We start from the raw sequence: 24,073 nt of genomic DNA, 5'->3' as shown, positions 1-24,073 counted from the left end.
GGGAGCAGAGTAACCCTCATGCAAATATTGAGGGCTTGTATATTTGGCCCAGTCAGTCTGATGGTGGCCTGAGGGACTCCAGTCCCAGAACTTGCTCTGAGTGTAGAAGGCAGCTCACGGAAGTCTACAGAACTCTGTGAGAAAGCAGTCCCATGATGTTGGCAAAGGATTACCAGCTGAAGGGCATATAGTGCAGTGCTTGGACTGTGAGGAAACTGTTTCCTAGGGAACAGGGGCATTTGGAGCCATGTAAATGGGGGAATTCCTAGGGCCACACATATGCCCAAAACAAGACACATACAGTAAAGATCAGGGAGGTTCCTACACTTTGGCTTGGAGCTCTTCTCTAAACTCTTTGTATGGATAAGTCCTGCAGGAGAGGACTCACACAGAGCAATCTGCAAAGATTTGGAAAGGTGTTTTTTTTTTTTTTTTTTTTTTTTTAGGTTAGCTTCTGACATTCAAGGAAAGCTCTATTGAAATACTAGCTGGATACAGGAACAGATACCTCAGAATTTAAACTCCAGTGAAAACACATTAAAATATTAAAATGTTCAGATTTCAACAAAAGATTACAAAATCTACAAAGACACAGGAAGTGATGGTTCAAGCAAAGGAGAAAATTAAAGCATTAGAAAGCATCAATTAGGAAGACTAGACCTGGGATATACCAGACAAACTTTTTTTTTTTTTAATTAAATTCAGTTTTATTGAAATACATTCACACACCATACAATCATCCATGATATACAATCCACTGTCCACAGTATGATAACATAGTTATGCGTTCATCACCACAATCTATCTCTGAACATTTTCCTTACATCAGAAAGAACCAGAACAAAAAATAAAAGTGAAAAAAGAACACCCAAATCATCCCCCCATCCCACCCCATTTGTCCTTTAGTTTTTATCCCCATTCCTCCACTCATCCATACACTAGATAAAGGGGGTGTGATCCACAAGGTCTTCACAATCACACTGTCACCCCCTGTAATCTACATTATTATATAATTGTCTTCAGGAGTCCAGACTGCTGGGTTGGAGTTTGGTAGTTTCAGGTATTTACTTCTAGCTATTCCAATACATTAAAGCCTAAGAGGTGTTATCTATATAGTGCATAAGAATGTCCACCAGAGTGACCTCTCGACTCCATTTGGAATCTCTCAGCCACTGAAACTATTTCATCTCATTTTGCATCCCCCTTTTGGTCAAGAAGATACTCTCAGTCCCACGATGCCGGGTCCACATTCATCCCCAGGAGTACCAGACAAACTTTTAAAAAGGGTCCTAATTATGCTCAAAGAGCTAAAGGAAAACACAGACAAAGAACTAAAGGGAATCAGGAAAATGGCAGATGAACACAAAGAGAATATAAATAGAGAAATGGAAATTAGGAAAAGGAACCAAACAGAACTGCAGATCATAGAAACAGAAATTTAAAATTACCTAGAGGGGTTCAACAGCAGATTGGAGCAGGTAGAAGAAAGAATCAGTGAACTAGAAGATAAGGCCATTGAAATCATCCATTCTGAGTAGAAGAAAGAAAGAATTAAGAAAAGTGAACAGAGCCAGAGTAACTTGTGAGAAACCATCAGGCACATCAATATATACATTGTGGGGATCCCAAAAGGAAAAGAAAGAGAAAAAGGGGCAGAGAGACTATTCAATGAAATAATGGCTGACAACTTCCCAAATTTAATGAAAAACATGAATATACACATATGAGCCCCATGGAATTACACAGAAAATATTGGAGAATGTGCATACTCATAGAGGGAGAAATGAAAGTACATGTTGCCAGGGATGGGGGCAGTGGCAACAGGAAGTTAATGCAGAATAGTTGTAAGGTTTCCGTTTAGGAAGATGGGAAATTTTTAGTATTGGAAGGTGGTGAGGGTACTGCAACAAAGTGAATGTGATTAGTCTCACTGAATGGTATGCTTGGATGTGATTGAGATGGGAAAGTTTAGGTTGTATATATATTCCCACAATAAAAAAAAAAAAAAAAAAGAGCAACTAAAGAGGCAATAACAATTAAAGGCAATAGGTGATCCTGGATGGGATTAACAAGGGAGGTGAGAAGGTGCAAAAGGACATTATTGGGCTTTTTCATGAAGATGGCACCGAAAGGAAAGAAGGAAGCCCCTGCTCCTCCCAAAACCAAAGCCAAAGCAAAGGCTTTGAAAGCCAAGAAGGCAGTACTGAAAGGAATCCACAGCCACAAAAAAAAAAGAAGACATCTCAGAAGACAGCCCCAAACCTCGAAAGAGCACTTCCAGGAGAAACAAGCTTGACCACTATGCCGACATCAAGTTCTCCCTGACCACTGAGGCAGCCATGAAGAAGATTGAAGACAGCAACACACTTGTGTTCATTGTGGATGTCAAGGCCAACGAGCACCAGATCAAACAGGCTATGAAGAAGCTCTATGACATTGACGTGGCAAAGGTCAACATCCTGATCAGGTCTGATGGAGAGAAGAAGGCATATGTTCAGTTGGCTCCTGACTATGATGCTTTGGATGTTGCCAACAAAATTGGGATCATCTAAACTGAGTTCAGCTAGCAAATTTTAAATATAATTTTTTGACCACAAAAATGGACATTATTGAGACATATGAAAAGAATGGAATACAGATATAAATTTCATATCATTGTTAAATTTCTTGAATTTGTAAGTACTTTAGGTAGATACATAAGTGAATATCCTTGTTCTTAGGAACATACATGGCAGAATTAAGGGTTCAAGGAACATGATGTATACAACCTAAAATCAAGTGTTCAGATAATGGATTGATACATAGACATATGGAGAAACAGACAGAGACACAGATAGATGGCTAGATAGGTAGATGGATTGATAGAATGATGGATCAATAGCTGGAATGACATGGTAAATGTGGCAAAATGTTAAAACTGGTGAATCTGGGGGGATGAGAGTATGTTTAAATTCTCTAAATGGGGTTTGTATTATTTCTGTAACTGTCTTGTAAATTCGAAAGTATTTCAAAATAAAAAGTTTAAATTTTAGAAAAGCAAAAAATATTGCATGATGTCAAGGACAAATATTGCATGATGTCCCCTATAAGAGATGTCTAGAAATAACAATTTTGCAGAGAGAGAAAGTAGATTAGAGCTACCAGGTGATGGGCATGTGGGAAAGGAGTGTGTGTTCAGGGTGAGGGGGAGGCTTTGCTAAAGAGTGGTATAGAAGAAAACTTCTAAGATGGTCCTTAATGACCCTAGCCTTCCGGTATTCACTGCTTTGTGTAATTCCTTCCTGTTGACTGTGGGCTAGACCTACTGACTCACTTCCAACTAATTGAAAGCAGCAGAAGGAATAGGATATTCCTTCTGAGATGAAGTTATAAAAAGACCATGACTTGTGCTTTGGGCACCCTCTCATGTCCTCTCACTTACTTGCTCTGAGGGAAACCAGCTGCCACGTTGTGAGCTGTCCTATGGAGAAACCAGCACAGCAAAGAACTGATGTCTCTGGTCAAGTCAACAAGGACCTGAGGCCGGCCAACTGCCAGCGAGTCAGCTTGGAATCAGACAAGTCAAGCCTTGAGATCACTGTAGTCCTGGCCAACAGCTTGACTGTACCCTTAAGAGAGATCTGAAGCCTCAGCAGAGTCACCCAGCTAGGCTAAGCCCAGATTTCTCACCCACAGAAACTGTTTGTTGTTTAAAGCCTCTAAATATGCAGAAATAGGTAAGTAATTCTTGCATATTGGCTACTGAGGAAGACATGTAGGGGCATAAGACACCCATCAATATCCATCTCCCCCAACAACAGGGTAAAGCTACAACCCTAGGGGTGGGAAATGACCTCCTTGTAAAGCTTTGCTTAAATATTTTCCCTGATCTGTGCCCCAGGGAATTATGAGTCAAATACTTGAGTCACAGTATAAAGGGGAAACAGTGCCCCCTGGAGGCTAGAGTGGTGATGCCCAGTGACCCCAAGAAGAAGAAGTTAGGGTAGGAAAGGATCTTTTTTCAAGGTCTTTTATAAACATTAAGAAAATATTTAATAAAATTAAAAATCTCTTCTTGATTGAAAGGCTTTAAGAAAATGGTATGGAATATGATGGGTATATTTTTTCAAAGAAAAAGTCATCTTTACACAAAATAGAGGCCCAGGGAGTACAGTAGTAGCAAAAAATATGGACTTTGAAGTACTATAGGTCTTCCTTTTGTTAACAGTGTATACTTGGGAAAATTGGTAACTCTCTAGACCTGTTTCTTCATCTGTAAAATGAGAACAGTATCTTATTGGATTATAGTGAGGTTTAAGTGAGATTATGCATATAATATTCTTAGCATAGAAACTGATACTTGGTAAGCACTCAGTATTTGGTAGCTCCTATTGTTATTATTACTATTATTTATTATTATTATTATTACTACTACTTTAATGAGATAGGGTGTTCCATGTAATTGCACTACTTAATAGATTATTATAAAGGCAGGTAATAGAATTAGCAGATAAGAACTTACAGAAGATGTTAATTAGAATAAATGGAGTAAAGGAAGAATTAGTGGGCAAGAAAACCCAAGAATATTTGTAAAAGCATAAGGAAAAATATAATCCTTGAAAACTCTCTACCCAATATATAGAGAGAGTTCTTACAAACAGATAATTAGCATCAACAGTCTATTGGGTAAGTGGTCTCAGTTTGCCAGGTTAGCTATGACAAATACCACACGGTGAGTTGACTTAAACAACCAGAATGTATTGGCTTACAGTTTGGCAGCTGGAAGTCCAACATCCAGGTCTCAGTAGGCCACGCATTCTCCCCAGCGTCTGTCATGTTCTGGTGCTGGCTTGCCACAGTCCTTGGGGCAATCCTTGACTTATAGCTCTGCCTCCATTACACAGTTTCCTCCTGTGGCTTTCTCTGACTTCAGGCTTCTATGTTTTCCAGCTTCTTTCAATTTCTGGTTTCTGACTGTACCCAAATGTCCTCTCTTTATAAGTCTTCCAGTTATATAGATTAAGACCTATTTTCTGGTTCATTTTGGCCACACTTTAATAACATATTAAAAAGTTTCTATTTACAGTGGGTTCACATCCACAAAAACACAGATTAAGATTAAGAACATGTTTTGCATTGGGACACATGATTTAATCTACCACATGGTCAAAGGAGATGGAAAAAGCAGTTAAACAAGTACCTTTTCAAATGGCCTACTTATTAGTTAAGAAATGCAAAATAAAACAACTTTATGGTCTCATATGCATTTTAAATTTTCAAAATATAAATAAGAAAATGAAGAGACTCGGTATTGGAGAAGACACAGGGAAAAAGGCATTGACCTTGGAGCACAACAAACGTGACCCTACTCCTAGCTGTGAGGGCACAGGTTAAGTCACCTCAACTGTGTCTCAGTTTCCTTACCTGTGAAAACTCCCTATGAGTATTAAATGAGATAACCATGGATGGCCCACAGCATGACACCCCATGCTCTGTAAATGGTCTCATCATCATCCCCAGCATGGCTGTTATTGATGCACTTATAATATTGCAAGTAACCCTGGAAAGAGATTTAGCCCCTCAGGAGATTCCACAGAACAGTACACAACAAGAACTCTGAAGTTACATATACCCTTTAATCTGTTTTTCTCAGTTGTGGGGAAAAATTTAAAGGGAAAAAAAATGAGCGATTAAAGATGCTTTATAGTAATGTAACTTATGACAGCCAAAATTTGGGAACTACTTAATGCCCAGAAGTGGAGGATAAATTAAGTAAACAATGTATATTAATACAAGATATTAAGTATAAAAACCATAGTTTTATTATATATCAACAAGAATCAGTTTGAAAACATAATGGAAAAATATCCCTTTCATAATAATCACAACCATAAAATACCTAAAAATAAAATTAGTGAGAAATGTTCAAAACCTATAGAAAACTATAATGTTTTACTGAAGAACATGTAAAGATCTGCATAAGTGGAGGGTTGTATCTAAGAAGCTTCAATATTGTTAAAGAAAAAGTCAATTCTCCCTAAATTAATCTATGTATTAAATACAATTTTTAAAAATTAGAATCCTAGTGGAATCTTTTTTTTTACTTAAAAGTTTATTCTGTTTTATGTCAAAGAGTAAGTGTTTGAAAATAGCCTAGAAGATTTTGGAGGAAAAAAAATAAGAAAATAAGACTTGGTCTACAAGATATTAAAAAGAACTATAAAACTGTAGTAAACAGGGCAGAGTGGTGCTGATCAGGAAAAGACAACTAGATCAATGGGGTGGAATAGAGTCCAGAAAATAACCCAGTCTATCTATATAGGATTTCACACATGCCAAAGGTGGCATTTCAAATCAGTAGGGGAAGACTGCAGTATTCAATACAGAGTATAGGGATAACTGGCTATCTGTAAAATTACCAGTATTTTAAAGATTGAAATCAAAACAAACAAACAAACAAAAAAACCCCATAGAACTATTTGAAAAAAATACAGAAAAAATATCTTTATAAACTTTGGGTAAGAAAGAACTTCCTTAGCCTGACATAAAACAGCAGGAGGCATGAAGAAAATGATGGATTGATTAGATCATGTGAAAATTAAAAACTTGTACAGAATCCTGCCTTATCTTACCTCCACCCTTCTCCCCTAGGAAGCCCTTGAGGGCTGAGCCTGGGCGTTGCTCCCTGCTCAGATAAGCACAGCAGATTTCCCATGGAATTTGATAGGCTTTGAAATGTCCGATGAGTTCTTAGTATTTTTTAATTAAAAATTAATTTAAATGAAATAAAAATTCACTTGTACCTACCCTAAAACCCCAACATAACTTCCACATAGCAAAAGGGAACATGAAGTTAAATAAGTGACACACAGAATGAAACTATTGGCAACATGTGTAGAAAGGTTTATTATTCATAACATACAAAGAGTTCTTTTAAAACAATAAGACCAACAAAGAAAATAACCAAAAGGAAAAATAGGCCAATAAAATGCAATTCACTGAGAAAGAAATACAAATCACCAATCAACAAGTAAGCAAATGTTCAATCTCACTACTACCCAGGGAAATGCAAATTACAGCAAGATGGTTTTTTTTATAACCTATCAGCAGGGGCATAGCAAAGGGGATTGGGAGGTAGGAGGGGGCATTAGGGAGCAGGGCAGATGATAAGTAGGTGCACTATCTGTAGAAAATTTAAAAATAATAAAATATTTTTAATAATAAAAAAATTATCATCATGCTCTGGCCATTCTAAAAAATATCGGTGGTAAAATAGTCTTCCCTACAGGGTAGGCTGCTCACACTGCCACCATTTAGGTCCCTGCATATCAGAAGGGCAAAAATGTAGAAGACTGATAGCATCGTAAACGAGACTGATGTACATTAGTGTAGAGTATGTCCACACACTGTTGGTGAAAGTATATAGCTTTTATGGGTGGCACATTAGATTTAATTAACATTCTAAATGTGCATTTCATATGACCCAGTAATTCCACCGCTTGAAATCTAGAGTAATGAAATATTCTCAAATGTGTTCAAGGATATATGTGCAAAAAAATTCACATAAACTTTAAAAAAAAACACAAAACAATTTGGGGTAAAACCTAAATGTCAACCTCTACGGAAATGAGTAATAAATTATGGCACATGGCAGAATCTCCTGTATTTGTTGGGAAACTGGAATAGATAACTGCTAAGATCTATTGATTTTATGACCTTCAATTTTAGGCTTTTGAGGACAATTTTTAAAATGGGGGTCCAAAAATAATTTGAACAATGATAGGATTAGTGGAATAACAGTGAGGTCACTCAAGATAATCATTTAGAAGGGAAAGTTATTTTTAAAAACCTTTTTATTTTGAAATTCTTTTAAGATGTACAGAAGAGTTGTAAAGAGAATACAAAAAACTCCCTTACAGTTTTCCCTAATGCTAACATTTTACATAACCACAGTATATTTGTCAAAACTAAGATATTAACATTGATACACCATTAACTAAATCACAGACTTCATTCAGATTTCACTACAGATGTCCTTTTTGTGCACCCAACATCCAATCAAGGATACTGTGTAGCATTTAGTCATCATGTTTCCTTAGTATTCTCCAATCTGTGACAGATTCTCAGTCTTTCCTTGTTTTCTTGACCTTGACACGTTTGAAGAATATTTCAAGTATTTGTAAAATGTCTTTCCAATTTGGGTTTGTCTTGTGCGTTCTCATGATTAGACTGTAAGAAAGATTTGTTCCTTCTTCTCCTTTTATATGGAAGTTGATTTTTTACTGTATTGTTTTAGATAAAATGTTAGAGACACTGAAATTAGAATTATATTCACTACTGGAAATTCAGAAAATGACTGGCACTGGATAGTGACTTGGGAATCTACATACTTGGACAGGAGTGAAGTGAAGGCTAAAGCCTTTTTAGACTTTCATATATTTTGTGAATTAGACACTTGTAAGTCATTGCAATATTTAGAATTTGTCAGATTTTCTAATATCTGCTGGGAAATCTCATTGGTGATCCAGTAAGGAGTAATGAATAATAAAGGTATGAGTTTAATTCTAATTCTACTTACTAGCTATTTTGACATTAAGCAAATTGTGAAACTTCTTCAAGTCTGTTTCCTCAACTGCAAGGTGGAATATTGTGAGGATTCAATTATATGCAGTAAACAAATCAATTGGTACAGATCTTGGCATGTAGTTCCTATTCAATAAATTGTAGTAATTATATTTATATTGAGAATTACTTTCTTTTAGGGCTCCTGTAACCTATAAATCCTAAGGTTTATCTTTCATTACTAAAAATTATTACCGAACCAAACACACTGTAATTGTGTGTGCCACAAGAGCAGAGACAATGTCTGCCTTCACATTTTGGGCATCAAGCACAGTGCCTGACATAAAGCAGGCTCTCAATAAATGTGCGCTAAATGAAGGGATGAATGAACACTTGATTCAGCAACTTGTTCCATTTGGACTCCTAGAACATAATCTGCCGATGCCAATCTTATTGTTATTGCAGTTTGATATGATTTAAGCTGCTTTTGCTACTTTAGAAATATAAATCTTTCCTAACTTAAGGCTGTACGGTAGCCATTTGGGTGCCAATCCAAATAAGTATTTATTGAGTTCCTACCATATTAAAAAGTTCTATGCTATGCACAGGAAGTTAAAAAGATGAATAAGATGTAATCCCTGCTCTCAGAATACCTGTATTTTAGTGGAAGGGTATATTTGTATACAAATAAATACAATATAAGGCAGGTTATGACAAATCTAAAAATTTATGGATGCACAAAGGAAAGAGTGGCTAATTTTCAGTGGGGATTGTGGAAGGGTCATCCTTGAGAAGCCCAATTCATCCCAGGTGCTATGTCAAGGTTCCAGGCCATATCTTCAGCTAGAGTATGTCTGGCCCGGTCCTCTACACATTTACCTGTTATGGGGATCAGGTGGCTGATTGAGGATGCAAGGATCCTGGCTTCCAACCCTCTCACTGTCTGTCTCTTTATCTCAAAATAACTAATAAATATCTCTGCCCAACGCCTCCCTGGCAGGAGTTGTTTAGGGTCTGATCCAGCAGACACACACAGAATTACCCAAGCTATACTTTAAATTCATTGTCTCATTCATTATCCCTATAAACTAAGTAGGGTATGTCCATTTTACATGAGAAAACTATGTCATACAGTTAGCAAGTAGCAGAGCCAGGATTAAGCCCAGAAAACGTGAGCATACATTCAATGGAAGATACTTCCTATTGTTTTGATTTATTTAACATTAATCACTCTGTTTTTTGTAAATACGGCTTTTGCTTGATTTGGAAACCAAATCCTTGCTTTGAATGATCCAAATGGTAAATAATTTAAAATGATTAACAGTAGGTGAATATTTAAAAACACTTTTACTTTAAATTTGCAGTAACACTCATGCATTACAACCTGTTAAAGCAACAAAGCCAAAAGAACTAGTGATCTAATTCTACGTACTGCAGGTAATAAGACTCTCTGCTCCATTGGCAACAAAGGCTAATTATAGAAACAAAATCAAAGTCATGGTTCTTGGTGCAGACATTGAGATGAAGCAAACAGGGATTGTTTGGTCACTGCCTCTTCTGCGTATCCTTAAAGTGAAAACAAATTTGACTTTTACTAAAACTGTCTCCAGTTCAGCTATTTTCAATTTTCTGAAATGAAGGCTGAGGCTAGCAAAATGAAGCATTATCATAATTGCTTTAAAAATGTAGGAGAAACTGTGTGCTATTTTCAGATCCTGTTAATTTAATAACAGTTGATGAATCACAGTGAGTAAGCAGGTCAAGAACCTGAGAAAACTGAAGGTAAAATTAAACATTAAGCACAAGGACTCTTCTGAAACAGCTTGCATATGCAAGCCAAATTAAGTGCGTTTTTACGGTTCACTGAACTGTACTGCATGCCAGGCACTTCAAAGAACATTTCAGAGAGACGGTCTCTGACTATAAAGCTAAGCCTCAAACCCTATTATTTTGTTCTGATTTTTCTTTTTACAGAGATTTTATTATGAAATATTGAGACTTGGTACATGAGAACTGATCCAGTTTCTTCAAGTGAATGACATGGAAAAAAAAAGAAAGAAAAACAAAAAACCAGTGTGCTGGATTAAAAGAGACTCAAAAGCTCTAACAACCAAACGTATTGTGTGGACCTTATTTAAATTCTGATTTGAACACACTTACTGTAAAAAGACATTTTTGAGAAGATAAAGGAAATCTGATTATGGAATTGATATTAGATATTAGCAATAAATATTGTTAGTTTTGTCAATATGGATTTATATGTAAAAAAATCAACTCAAAATGGATCAAAGACCTAAACATAAGAGCCAGAACTATCAAACTTCTAGATAAAAACAAAAGGAAGACTTCTGGGGAAGGTGGCAAAGTAGGGAGCTCCAGGTCTTGGTCCTTCTGCCAAAAAAACCGTTTAACAGGCAGGAACTGTCTGAAGAAACTCTTGAAACTCCAGAGGCCAGAAGGACACTGTTCAGCTTCCAGGGAAGAATGGGAAGAAGTGGCTGATAAATTACGGTAAATTGGCTTTTCCTGCCTGGCGGCTGTCAGCACCCATCCACCACTCTCGTGGCAGGCTGCCACAGGGCCCAGTCTCTGGCTAGCTGCTGTAACAGAAAGGGACATAAAAATCCTCTTCCCCAAGAACAGAGGTGAACACAGCTGATCACTGACCACAGCTTTTCATTAGGGAATTCAGATGGCTGGGTCCCAGCTCTGAGGGCAGCTATTGTTTCAACCCTGTCCTGGACAAAGGCAGTGGCAGCCATTGTTTCAACCCTCTCTAGACAGGGGCAGAGGTGGTGGAGATTTAAAGCCATAAGGCTTCCTCAGGGCTGTGGGGAAAAGTTAGATGAAGGGCTGTATTTGCTGGGCAAGCCAGGAAAGCTCGGCTTTGGGGAACCATTGGAGAAGTTTTTGGTGCCCTTCCTGACCCCTCCACAGGGCACTCTGGAGCCAAACTGCACCCCCTTCATGGGTCCATGGCCCTGTTTTGTCTGGGAAAGTGCTCCCCAGGGCAGTCCTCCTCCCAGAATTTGCTCTCCAGGCAAAAGCAGCATGAGACATGAAAAGGAGTGTAAAAAACTATAGAAGAGGGACTTCCAGGAAGTTGGCAGATTAGGAGAGATAGAACAAAATTCTCCCCTGTGAAAAACACTAGATAAAAGGCAGAAAGCACCCCAGAACAGAAGTTCCAGGGCTCCACCAGTTGGGCAGGGACTTCTACACCCATAGGAGTGCGTACTTGGAGAAACCGAGAGACTGCGTTTAAAATGGTTGTGTTCGGCCCAGACCACCACCAGGGAACAGTCGGTTAGAGCTGTGGACAAGCATGAAGGGGAGCAGCCTTCCACATCCTGGGCACCCTCCCCAGCATTTGGCTTCGATGAAAACCCTTTATAGACCTGCAAACAAGAGCCTCTGTGCCAGGGACTGGTGGTTGGAGCAAGACAGATGAGTGCAGAAGGTGGCAGCTTTTCAAACCCTATGCAGCCATCTTTGCTGTTGGCTGGGAGATAACCACTCATAGCCCTGTGACCAAGAGATTGCTTGAGGGAATTCGGGATTCGGTGGCCATGTGATGGCGTCCACTCTTCCTCCACAGAAGCCCAAAGTGTGCATAGCCTAGAGGCAGGGGTGCCACATGGAAGTGCCAGGAGCCCTCCCCAATGCCAGGGACTTGTGGGCGCACAGCAAACAGGGACTTTGGGGCACTTGAGCTGGAAGGTGAGACATGCAGCCCTGCAGCCCCAGAGTAGTCCACCCACAGCCCTGGGAACAGCCAGGATCACTGTGCCCTGGAGTGGACTTCCTGCCAAACTGCACAGGGCCTGCCCCCACCCACAGGGTTAGCAGTCCCCAACACACACAGAAAATTGGTGAACTGGTTGGATTAACACATGGTTTGGACCCCCACTCAGTGCACAAGTGAAGTTGGGGAGACCTGGCTTGAGGGTAAGAGGTGGCTCAGGTGCACCATCTGCTGGCAGTTCAGGGAAAGTGTACTCACCAAGCTGCAGCTCTGCCAAATTATAGATAAATGTTCAAAAAATCCTGCATATCCTAGAAGAACCCTATCAAGACAAGCAAATGCCAAGAGGCCAAAAGCAACAGAAAATTATAAAGCATATGAAGAAACCAGAAGACATGGATAGCCCAAACATCCAAATTAAAATGTCAGAGGAGACACACAACTTGGAGCAATTAATCAAAGAAGAATGCACAAACATCAATATTATGGCTCAGGATATAATGCACATGAAAAAGACCCTAGAAGAGCATAAAGAATTTGTAAGAGTAAATAAAAACAACAGATCTTACGGAAATAAAAGATATTGTTATCAAATTAAAAAGATTCTTGAGTCACATAACACCAGATTTGAAGAAGTAGAGGAACGGATTAGTGACCTTGAGGATAGGGTGATGAAAAGTGAAAGCACAAAACAATGAATGGTGAAAAAAATAAAAAAAAATTGAAATGGATCTCAGGGAAATGCTGGACCACACAAAGCGCACAAATATAAGAATCAATGTTGTTCTAGAAGGTGAAGAGAAGTGTAAAGGGCTAGGAAGAGTATTTGAAGACATTGTTGGAGAAAACTTCCCAACCTTTCTAAATGACATAAGTGTGCAAATTAAAGATGCCCAATGAACACCAAACAGAATAAATCCAAATGAACTCACTCTGAGACATATTCTGAACAGATTGTCAAATGCTGAAGAGAAGAAGAAAGTTCTGAAAGCAGCAAGAGAGAAGCAATTCATTACATACAAGGGAGACATAAGACTACGTATTGACTACTCAAAAAGCACCATGGAGGCAAGAAGGCAAAGGTATGACATATTTAAAATTCTGAGAAAAAATGCCAGCCAAGAATTCTTTATCCAGCAAAGATGTCCTTCAAAATTGAAGGAGAGTTTAAGATTTTCACAAACAAACAAATGCTGAGAGAATTTGATAACAAGAGACCTGCTCTATAACAAATACTAAAAGGAGCTCTACCAGCTGAGAAAAAAAGACAGGAGAGAGAGGTATGGAAAAGGGCACATAACTGAAGAGTTTAAGGAAGGGTAACATAAAGGAAATAAAGAGAGGAAGGGAAAAAGTAGATCTGACAAATAAAAACTAAAGGATAAGCTGGCTAATTCAAGAACTGCCATCATAGTAATAACATTGAATGTGAATGGATTAAACTCCCCAATTAAAAGATATATATGAAACACCAATATGCTGTTTACAAGAGACTCATCTTAGACCCAGTGGCACAATGAAATTGATAGGATGGAAAATATATTCCATGCAAGCTACAGTCAAAAGAAAGTAATTTCAGATAAAATAGACTTTACATACAAGGATGTCATAAGAGACAAAGAAAGACACTACATACTGATAAAAGAGACAATTCACCAAGAATAGTAACAATCATAAATGTTTATGCACCCAATGTGCTCCAAAGTACATGAGACAAACATTGGCAAAACTGAAGGAAGCAATAGATGTTTCCACAATAATTATGGGAGCCTTCAATAAAGCACTCTCTCCTATAGATAGATCAACCAGACAGAGGACCAACAAAGAAACTGAGAATCCAAACAATGTGATAAATGAATGAGTTTCATACTTAATTATTTATATAATTTATATATATATACATTGATTAATGTATATATAATTACATACTTATATCTATATAATATAGAGCATTACATCCCAAATTATGAGGATATACATTCTTTTCTAGTGCTGATGGAACTTTCTCCAGGATAGATCATATACTGGGGCATAAAATAAACCTCCATAAATTTAAAAAGATTGAAATTATTCAAAGCACATTCTCTGACCACAATGGAATGCACTGAGTATCAATAACCATCAAAGATCTAGAACATTCACAAATAACGAGATTAATCAACGGACTCCTAAACAATCAATGGGTCAAAGAAGAAATTGCAAGAGAAACTGCTAAATATCTAGAGGCAGGTGAAAACAAAAACCTACGGAATGCAGCGAAGGCAGTATTGAGGGGGAAATTTATAGCTCCAGAATACATTAAAAAGGAAGAAAGAGCTAAAATCAAAGAATAAATGGAACAACTGAAGAAGCTGGAAAATGATCAGCAAACTGAAGAAAGCTAGTAGAAGAAAAGGAATAACAAGGATTAAAGGAGAAATAAATGATACGGAGAACAAAAAACAATAGAGAGAATCAATAAAACCAAAAGTTGGTTCTTTGAGAAGATCAACCAGATTGACAAGCCCTAAGCTAGACTGACAAAGTCAAAAAGAGAGAAGACCCAAATAAAATAATAAATGAGAGGGGGGACATTATTGCAGATCCCAAAGAAATTTTAAAAATCTTAAGAAGATACTATGAACAACTGTACACCAACTAGACAATTTAGAGGAAATGGATACTTTCCTGGAAACACATGAACAACTTAGACTGACCACAGAAGAAACAGAAGACCTCAACAAACCAATCACAAGTAAAAAGATCCAGTCAGTCATCAAAAAGCTTCATACACATAAAAGCCCAGGGCCAGATGGCTTCACAGGGGAACTGCCAAAATTTCCAAAACAGAACTGACACTATTCCTACCCAAACTCTTTCAAAAAACTGAAGAAAATGGAATACTACTTAACTCATTTTATGAAGCCAACATCACTCTAATATCAAAACCAGAAAAAGATGCTAAAAAAAAGGAAAACTACAGACCAATCTTCCTAATGAATATAGATGCAAAAATTCTCAACAAAATAGTTGCAAATCAAATCCAAAGACACATTAAAAAAATCATACACCATGACCAAGTGGGTTCATCCCAGGCATGCTAGGGTGCTTCAACATAAGAAAATCAATCAATGTAATACAACACATTAACAAATCAAAAGGGAAAAATCAAATGATCTTCTCAATAGATGCTGAAAAGGCATTCAACAAAATTCAGCATCCTTTTTTGATAAAAACACTTCAAAAGGTAGGAATTGGAGGAAACTTCCTCAATATGATAAAGGGCATATATGCAAAACCCACAGCCAGCATAGAATTCAATGGCGAGAGACTGAAAGCCTTCCCACTAAGATCAGGAATGAGACAAAGAATGCCTACTGTCACCACTGTTATTCAACATTGTGCTAGAAGTTCTAGCCAGAGCAAAGAAATAAAAGGCATCCAAACTGGAAAGGAAGAAGTAAAACTGTTATTATTTGCAGATGATATGATCTTATATTTGGAAAACCTGAGAAATCAATGACACAGCTACTTGAGCTAATAAACAAATTCAGCAAAGTGGTGGGATACAAGATTAAAAGAAGGGGGAAGAATGTAGAAAAGCCAGAAAATAAAATGGAAGAGCTATTTAATCAGATCCTCCAGGCTATGCCTGGAATGGCTGCCTTCTCACCCAGGTCACATGCTATTAAAGGAGGAAAAGCCGCAATGTGTTTTCTTCATCATTGATGATGAGTATAGAGAAACTCAGAAGAACCAGAAAGAAGACATTTTGACCAAAGAAAATGAAAATGATAGAGACTCAGTTGTTCTACATCCATAATTTTAATAAAGAAAAATGTGCTTCTGAAAGGAAATAAGCTCAATGTTCTGTTGCAATTGAGAGCATGTTTTCTTCAATATAGTTCAGTGACTCTCCATTTTTTGGCGAGGATAAGTCTTGTTCTGATTTTTTTTTAGAGGGGATATATCCACTGAGATGAGAGGCAAAACTCCATTCTTCACAAGATGCTTTTACCTTTGGGAAGAATGAAAATGGTAGACAATTAGAATTCAAATTAAAAATTAAATTAAATTTTACAGTTCATTTGTATGTCCTGAGAGATATACAATATTCTTTAGGAAAGTAAAGTCCATAAGCTCACCTTCCAGGGAATAAAAATGTATTTGCAGGGCCCACCTGAGGAACTGGGGGGAAATGCGGAAATATTAAACCTCTCCACCTGGGGAATTATTGATATTCTCACAAGCACTGAGGAATACAAATTCAGTAGGCCGAGCCCTTAACCTTGGGGTTTGCCCTTATAAAGCTTATTACTGAAAAGGAGAGGCTAAGCCTACTTATAATTGTGCCTAAGTGTCACCACCAAAGAACCTCTTTTGTTGCTCAGATGTGGCCTAAGTCAACTCTATATGTAAACTCAGGGCTCTGTCCCCTCTGTGGGACATGACTCCCGGGGATGACCCTGGACCCAGCATTCTGGGATTGAGAAAATCTTCTTTACCAAAAGGGGGAAGTGAAATGAAACAAAATAAAGTTTCAGTGGCTGAGAGATTTCAAATAGAGTCGACAGGTCACTCTGGAGGGTATTCTTATGTGCTATATAGATATCCTTTTGTAGTTTTTAGTGCACTGGAATAACTAGAAGGAAATACCTGAAACTGTTGAACTGCAACCCAGTAGTCTTGATTCTTGAAGATGATTGTATAACTATGTATCTTTCATGGTGTGACTGTGTGATTGTGAAAACCTTGTGGCTCACACTCCCTTTATCCAGTGTATGGACAAATGAGTAGAAAAATGGGGACAAAAATTAATTGAAAAGTAGGGTGGCATGGGAGAGATGTTTTAGGTATTCTTTTTTACTTTTTTTATTTTTTATTTTTTGGAATAATGAAAATGTTCGTAAATTGTGATGAAGCACAACTATACGATGAAAATGTGGACAGCTGACTGTACACTGTGGATGACTGTATGGCATGTGAATATATCTCAATAAAACAGAATTTAAAAAAAAGTTACACCCCATATATATATATATATATATATATATATATATATATATATATATATATCATACATACATACACACACATACACACACACACGAGGATCTGGAGTGCAGCAGCAGCTGGTAACATTATATCAAGGCTAGAGATTATGAGAATTCTGATCAAAAAAAAAAAACAAACCCTTCAACTTCACCTAAGAAGTTTTGCCAAAAAAAAAAAAAAAGAAAAAGGAAAATTGATCCTGAATGTGACCTAACCTCTTCATCCAACTACGAATTAAAAGGAAATACAGAGAGTAAAGTAAAATGTTAAACCATACTATGGAGCTGCAATTCCCAAAATCCATATATAAGGCAACTTTATCAGATAATGACTCACTTTCCTCAACAAATTTCAAGAAAAAAAGCCAGGTGGAAGTGGAAACCTACAGCTTAAAAAAGACTAAAACGTATCAGATTACTGCAATGTGTGCGCCTTAAGTGGGTCCAGAGTCAAATAGTTGAAAATATATTTGTGATTTTTAAGAGAAAGTTATAAATTTGAGTCCCAGCTATATATATAATAATATTAAAGAGTTGTTGATTTTAAGTGCTAAAAGAAAATCACCTCAATAGCTGTGTAGACTCACACAATAATAAAGAGTTGAAAACATACTAAACAGAAAAAAAATGATGGAGAGAGAAAGACAATCCTGGATAAACAAAAGCTAAGGGAGTTCATCACCACTAGACCTGCTCTAAAGGAAGTTCTTCATACTGAAAGGAAAGGACAATAGACAGTGTTTCAAAGCAGCATAAAGAAATAAAAACCTGCAGTAAAGGTAACCATTTGGGTAATTATAAATGCCAGTATTATTATATTGTATTGTATGGTACGTAATGTCACTTCTTACTTCCTACAGGTGCTCAAATGCAAATGCATACAAAGTAATGATAAATCTATGTTTTTGGACAAATATTGTATGATCTAACTGATATGAAACTATAAGAATAAGCAAACTCATAGAATCAGAATATAGAATGTAGGTTACCAGGGGACAGGAGTGGGGGATGGATACGGAATGTGACGTTAAGTCTTAAAATGTACAGGATTCCTATGTGGAATCCTGGAAAAGTTTTGGTAATGGATGGTGGTGATGGTAGCACAACATGGTGAACATAATTAACAGCACTGAAATACAGATCTCAATGTGGTTAAAAGGGGAAATGTTAGGATGTATGCATAGTACAGAATTAAAAAGAAAATCCATGGAACTGTATAATACAAACACTGAACGCTAAGTTAAACCATGGACTGTAGCTAACAGTACAATTATAAAAATTTACTTTCATCAATTGTAACAAATATTACTCACCAATGCAAGGTGTTAATAATAGGGTGGTATATGAGAATTCTGTATTTTATGCATGATAGTTCTGTAAACCCACGACTTCTCTAAAAAATTTTTTTTCACCAAAAACACCCCACAAAATTTAAATGGGGGGGCACCATTATGGATTCCCAGACTATAAATAATTTACAATGGTAACTGAGAATTGTATAAACAATTCTTTACAGAACTTAGTTTAAGTCTTTGTTTTATTTGCCATTGTGGTGTCAGTAAACTTCCCGAAAGAGGGAAATGTACTCGGAGGTCACCAACAACCTTCATTTTGCCAAATTTGCCCTGAGTGGTACCCCTGCTTCCACTCTTGACCTGCTCTAGTCCATTCTCCACCTAGTACTAGTGAGAGTTTTATTTTAAAATATAAATTTAGTCATCTCACTCTTCTTCACATCAAACCCTTCAATGGATTACAATTTCTGGAATAAAATTAAAATTCTAACATGGTTTACAGAGCCCCCCCATGAGGTAGCCCCCATCTGTCTCTCCAGTTGCCTTTTGGCCACTGACTACTCACTATGCCTCAGCTTCTTTCATCTCTCCAGAGGCCAAGGTCTGTCCTGGCGCAGGGCCTTCCTACAGCTGCTCACTCCTTTTGGGATATGCTCCCTCCACACTTCCTCACAGCAGGATTCCCCATTCCTATAGAACTCAGTTCTTCCCCCTCAGTGATTTTCACAATTTATCTAGGTTTATTTGTTTCATGTCTGTGTTTCACTCTTGTGAAATATCCATGTGTATTTTGTTTACCACTCTTGATCAACACCTATTACAGGGCCTGGCACCTTGACCTGTGTTCAACAGATATTTATTGCATCAGTTAGGAAACATTTCTGACCAACTTTCCAGTCCCATAAGTATCATAAAAATATTAAAACTGAATTTTGAAATATTGGAAAGAAGGAATTTGGTGAATACTATCCAACAAAGGAATTAGGGTTGAGGGAAAGGAGAAGAGGTGGTTGAGAGGAGAAATATCACAGTGCAGCAAGTGAGGATTAGGCCATGAGCAAAACCTTGCAAAGGGAGACGTCAATGTCACAGTGATTCTTAGTGAGTCTGAACTCATTAATTTCCATTTCCCTGTGATGTCTTTTCTGCTCATGTAGTGCTCCGACTTCCTTCTTAGTCTCTGCTGTGCAGGGGGAAGGAACAGGGGACAGGATCCAGACAACTATATCAGGCCCTCTCACTCCTATGTCAGGAAGTGAAAGTTGTCAGAATACATGCAAGAATATACAAATCCACAACCACAGGGAAGTTGTAGCAAACTTCTTCATACACTGAGCAACTAAACATACAAAATTTGAACAAGTTAATGAATTTGAGCTAGTAAACCTAACTATAACTCATCCATATATTAATATTTATATATGCATATATTAACATACATTAATATAACTAGTTCTAGCTCTAATGATATAAGCCTATCACATCAACTCATGGATCATATCTAGCCTCTCTAAGAACTATCAATATTGTGATTTTGAGGTAATTTAGTGGTGTTCTCAAGTGCACAGTACTTCCAAGTAAACTATTTTTCAGAAAAAATACACATCACCTTGTAAGTAAGCACATTCTGCTTGACATTTAGAACTTAATAAAGAATGGAATGAAATTTATTTCATTTCTAGATGACAAAGTAGAGTGAAGAAATCTTTTTTTTTTTTGCTGCTGCTGCTGCTCTCAGGTGCTTCTTTGCTGAAACCAGATGGTCTTAAGACATGAAGACATACATTCCCACATCTTGGGATCTAACAATTTCATTGGTGTCTTTCAATTATAATGTCAAGCTTGAGGAAGCTTTTTTACTGCAGTAAATCTTGGGCCTAAAGTACTGCATAGGACCACTCCACTGGCACAGTATGAAAGCCAAGGGTGGCAGTGGGTTGTGACAGGTTCCTAATCTCTTTAAGGAACATTAGATGATAGGGTCTTGATAAATGCAAGGCCGGCCCAGAAGGTCTGCTTTAAACCAAAGGCCTCTGGTCAGAAAGATCAGAAGGTGAGCGTGTTCCGGGTCACTCTAGGATTCTTCAGCAGAGAATTGCCTCTCCCAGGAGATCCTTGGGACTCTCTGATACCCCATTATTCTCTGCTGGAATGACGCATAAAGCTTGGACTGCAGGTCCAGGAGACCATGTGGCATGGCCTGTGGTCTTGCGTGCACGCTGGAGACGTGCTTAGTGCCCCTGCTCTCCCTAGCGCAGGTGCTTTCAACCTTTTCTTCCACCAGGATGAACCTGTGACCTGAGCAGAGACTACCACAGAAAGAAGACTGGCCTTAGGTTACACACACTTGCCAGCATGCTCTCTAAGCCCGCATCTCTCTTCTCTTTCACTGGCCCCTTCAACAGCTGAAGTTGAGAATTTTGCCCTAGTGGCCACCATAATTCTTAAGACTTCCTCTCTAATAAGGATATTCACGAATAAAACAAACTATAAAATAATTTAAAAATAAGTTACATGTGCCCTAGGAAAGCAATATATAATTTAAAAAAATTTTTCTTTCTAGTTACACTTTTCCCTCACTTTGATTTAAATAAGTTGCATTTTCTTGAGTACTGTTGTTTGCTAATGCTGCCTTTTTGCAGAACACCAAAAATGGATTTGCTTTCAAAAAGGGGGGGTCATTTGGTTACAAAGTTAGTCTTAAGGCCATAAAGTGTCCAAGGTAAGGTGTCAAACAATAGGGTACCTTCACTGGAGGATGGCCAATGGTGTCCGGAAAACCTCTATTCGCTGGGAAGGCACATGGCTGGCGTCTGCTCCGGAGTTCTGGTTTCAAAATGGCTTTCTCCCAGGATGTTCCTCTCTCGGCATCTGAGGGTGTTCTCTTAGCTTCTCCCAGGCAAATTCTGGACTAGCAAAAGTCTACTTTCAACAGCAGTCTCCAAAATGTCTCTCTAAGCTGCAGCAGCAAGTTCCTTCTGTCTGAGCTCTTATACAGGACTCCAGTGATTAACTCAAGACCCACGCTGAATGGGTGGGGCCACACCTCCATGGAAATAATCTAATCAAAGGTATTATCAACAGTTGGGTGGGTCACATCTCCATGGAAACAACCTAATCCAAATATTCCAACCTAATCAACACTAATACATCTGCCCCCACAAGATTGCATTAAAGAACATGGCGTTTTGGGGGACATAATACGTCCAAACTAACACAAGTATATACAGGATGAGCAGAAGGAGAACACCTGAATACAGCTAGACAGTAAAGAGAAGTTATCCTAGTATTAAAAATGACACATATAAGCCATAAGAAAACAAATCCCATAGTATGTCAATAATTAAGAGTTGATTATACATATTATTCCTGCTGAATTTTTCTACTTCTTACTCTGTTTTATCATGAGCATTTTCTGGTCCCATGTTTTCTTGCATAAACTATGATTAACCTCTCTATGCTCCCAGATCTTAAAAAATAGTAGTAGCTTTCCTAATTAGATAGTGACCCATTTACCCCATTTCCCTTTAACATCAGTGACTGCAAATTCTAACCAGAAGCTATTGTACTACTAAGTTATTAATCAGGTGACTTAATGCATAGTAAAAGAATACCTAGTTTTAATTTTAAACCATGTAAAAAGCAGGTAACTGTGAGGAAAGACCCCATTGTTCTTGGGATAAATGCACAGAAGGCTCCTGAGAGTTTTTAAGGGTCATCTTCCTGGCATCTGGAGCTGTTTTCTAGAGTAAACTACTTTTTAGAAAACAGAGTGATGATAGTATTCAGGCTTTTCTAATTAAATTTTCTAAGGGCCTACCTCATGTCAAAGAAAAGACTCAATTTCTCAATTTCTCCTGAAAAATAACGAAATATAATACTGGGAATGGAGAGCGACTAGATGATACATACAGTAACCACAGCACCCGTGACAGCATTGGCTGACAGGGATATAAATACTATCCTCAGCCACAAAACACGACCAGCACAGTGATATTTAATAGATCAGGAGAAAGATGAGTGGCCCTGTTAACTCATTTCATCAAAGGCTGGTCCATTGACAGGTCTCTAAAGACTTTACGAATGGAAAAGAATGTTGAAACTTTTCTCCAAACGTGTAATTTTATTTTTAAATTGTTAAGTGCTTACCAATATTTTTAGGACTTATGATCTGAAGAATTCTCTTTACAGTTACTGAGAGGAAAAAGAGTTCAGGCTCCCACAGTAAAACTCCCACCAACCTGCCTAATATTTAGAGCTCATATCTAGTCACAGTTTCCTGTTGTAGAAATTCTTCACTTGCTTTACCTTTGATATTTTCATCTTCATTAGAATGGTTTCCTGAGCCTTGATTAGTCTGGGAATTGTATTTTGTGTGATCTTCATCAATTTAATGAGTTTCTTCCACTGCAGCAATATTGTTTGTATTTTCAATTATAAAACATCTTTCGGGTTGTTCCTCAGAAGTGAAGAGGAGTAGATTCTTTAGTGGCTGTTAAGAGAAATACTTGTTTATATGAGAAGGTTTACATTATGGAAAGAACACATAATTGATATATTTCAAGAGGCCTCTCACAGCATAAATGACAAATGGGAAGGAAAATAATGCAATGTAAATTCTAACTATAATCCTGGTTATGGAAGTATTTCCTGGTTTTGTTTCTCACATAAAGTATCCCTAGAAACATGGCTTTTATTCCATTTTTCATTCTCAACAAGTGCTCTGGCTTTGTCACAATACATAGCAGTTGCAGGTTAGGAAGAGTAAAATCAGTTTTATTCTCTAGAATTTTGCTCTCAGCAGCTGATGTGTTTTCCCAAAAAACAATTTCATAAATTACGGGGTAATGCTGGTTCATAGACTTGTTTTCTGACTCTTCTGGAGCACTGAGATAGATAAACAGGGAACTGTCAACAGATTTCACATTGATTATTGGAGGAAATATGACAGTATGTATTTCGGTATCAAATTTTTTCTCTTCAGACCAAAGAGATGTATTTCCATTAGATGCTTGTAAACAGAGGAAGTAAACTCTTTTGGAGGAAACATTCTGAGGAAGGACACCCTGCATAGTTTTGACATTTTTACATTCAGGTATTTGTTTCCCTTTATCTGAATGGTTCCCAGGAATCTTTTTTTTAAAAAGCATGAAGCCACTGAACTTGGTCATGTTTTCAATGAGAAACCCCATTTAAGAACATAGCTCTGATTTTTAGCATTGACTTTTTTTTTTTTTTTAATTGAATTCAGTTTTATTGAAATACATTCACACACCATACAATCATCCATGGTATACAATCCACTGTCCACAGTATGATAACATAGTTATGCGTTCATCACCACAATCTATCTCTGAACATTTTCCTTACATCAGAAAGAACCAGAACAAGAATAAAAAATAAAAGTGAAAAAAGAACACCCAAATCATACCCCCATCCCACCCCATTTGTCCTATAGT

At 37.6% G+C, this 24,073-nt stretch overlaps 1 long non-coding RNA gene and 1 pseudogene across 1 annotated transcript; both read right to left on the bottom strand.

The window, feature by feature from the left end:
- Window positions 1-16,071: 16,071 nt before the first annotated feature.
- Window positions 16,072-21,423, bottom strand: LOC119508716. Its single transcript, XR_005211570.1, has 2 exons — window positions 21,361-21,423; window positions 16,072-16,283 (listed from the first exon to the last, which is right to left on the bottom strand). It is a non-coding gene; the product is annotated as an uncharacterized LOC119508716 (long non-coding RNA).
- Window positions 21,424-23,112: 1,689 nt separating this feature from the next.
- On the bottom strand, window positions 23,113-23,841 carry LOC119508797 (annotated as a pseudogene).
- Between the last annotated feature and the right edge of the window lie 232 nt (window positions 23,842-24,073).

Source organism: Choloepus didactylus, chromosome 14 (genome assembly GCF_015220235.1).
Source record: "Choloepus didactylus isolate mChoDid1 chromosome 14, mChoDid1.pri, whole genome shotgun sequence".
Taxonomy (NCBI): domain Eukaryota; kingdom Metazoa; phylum Chordata; class Mammalia; order Pilosa; family Megalonychidae; genus Choloepus; species Choloepus didactylus.
This window is presented reverse-complemented; position numbering and strand designations above follow the sequence as displayed.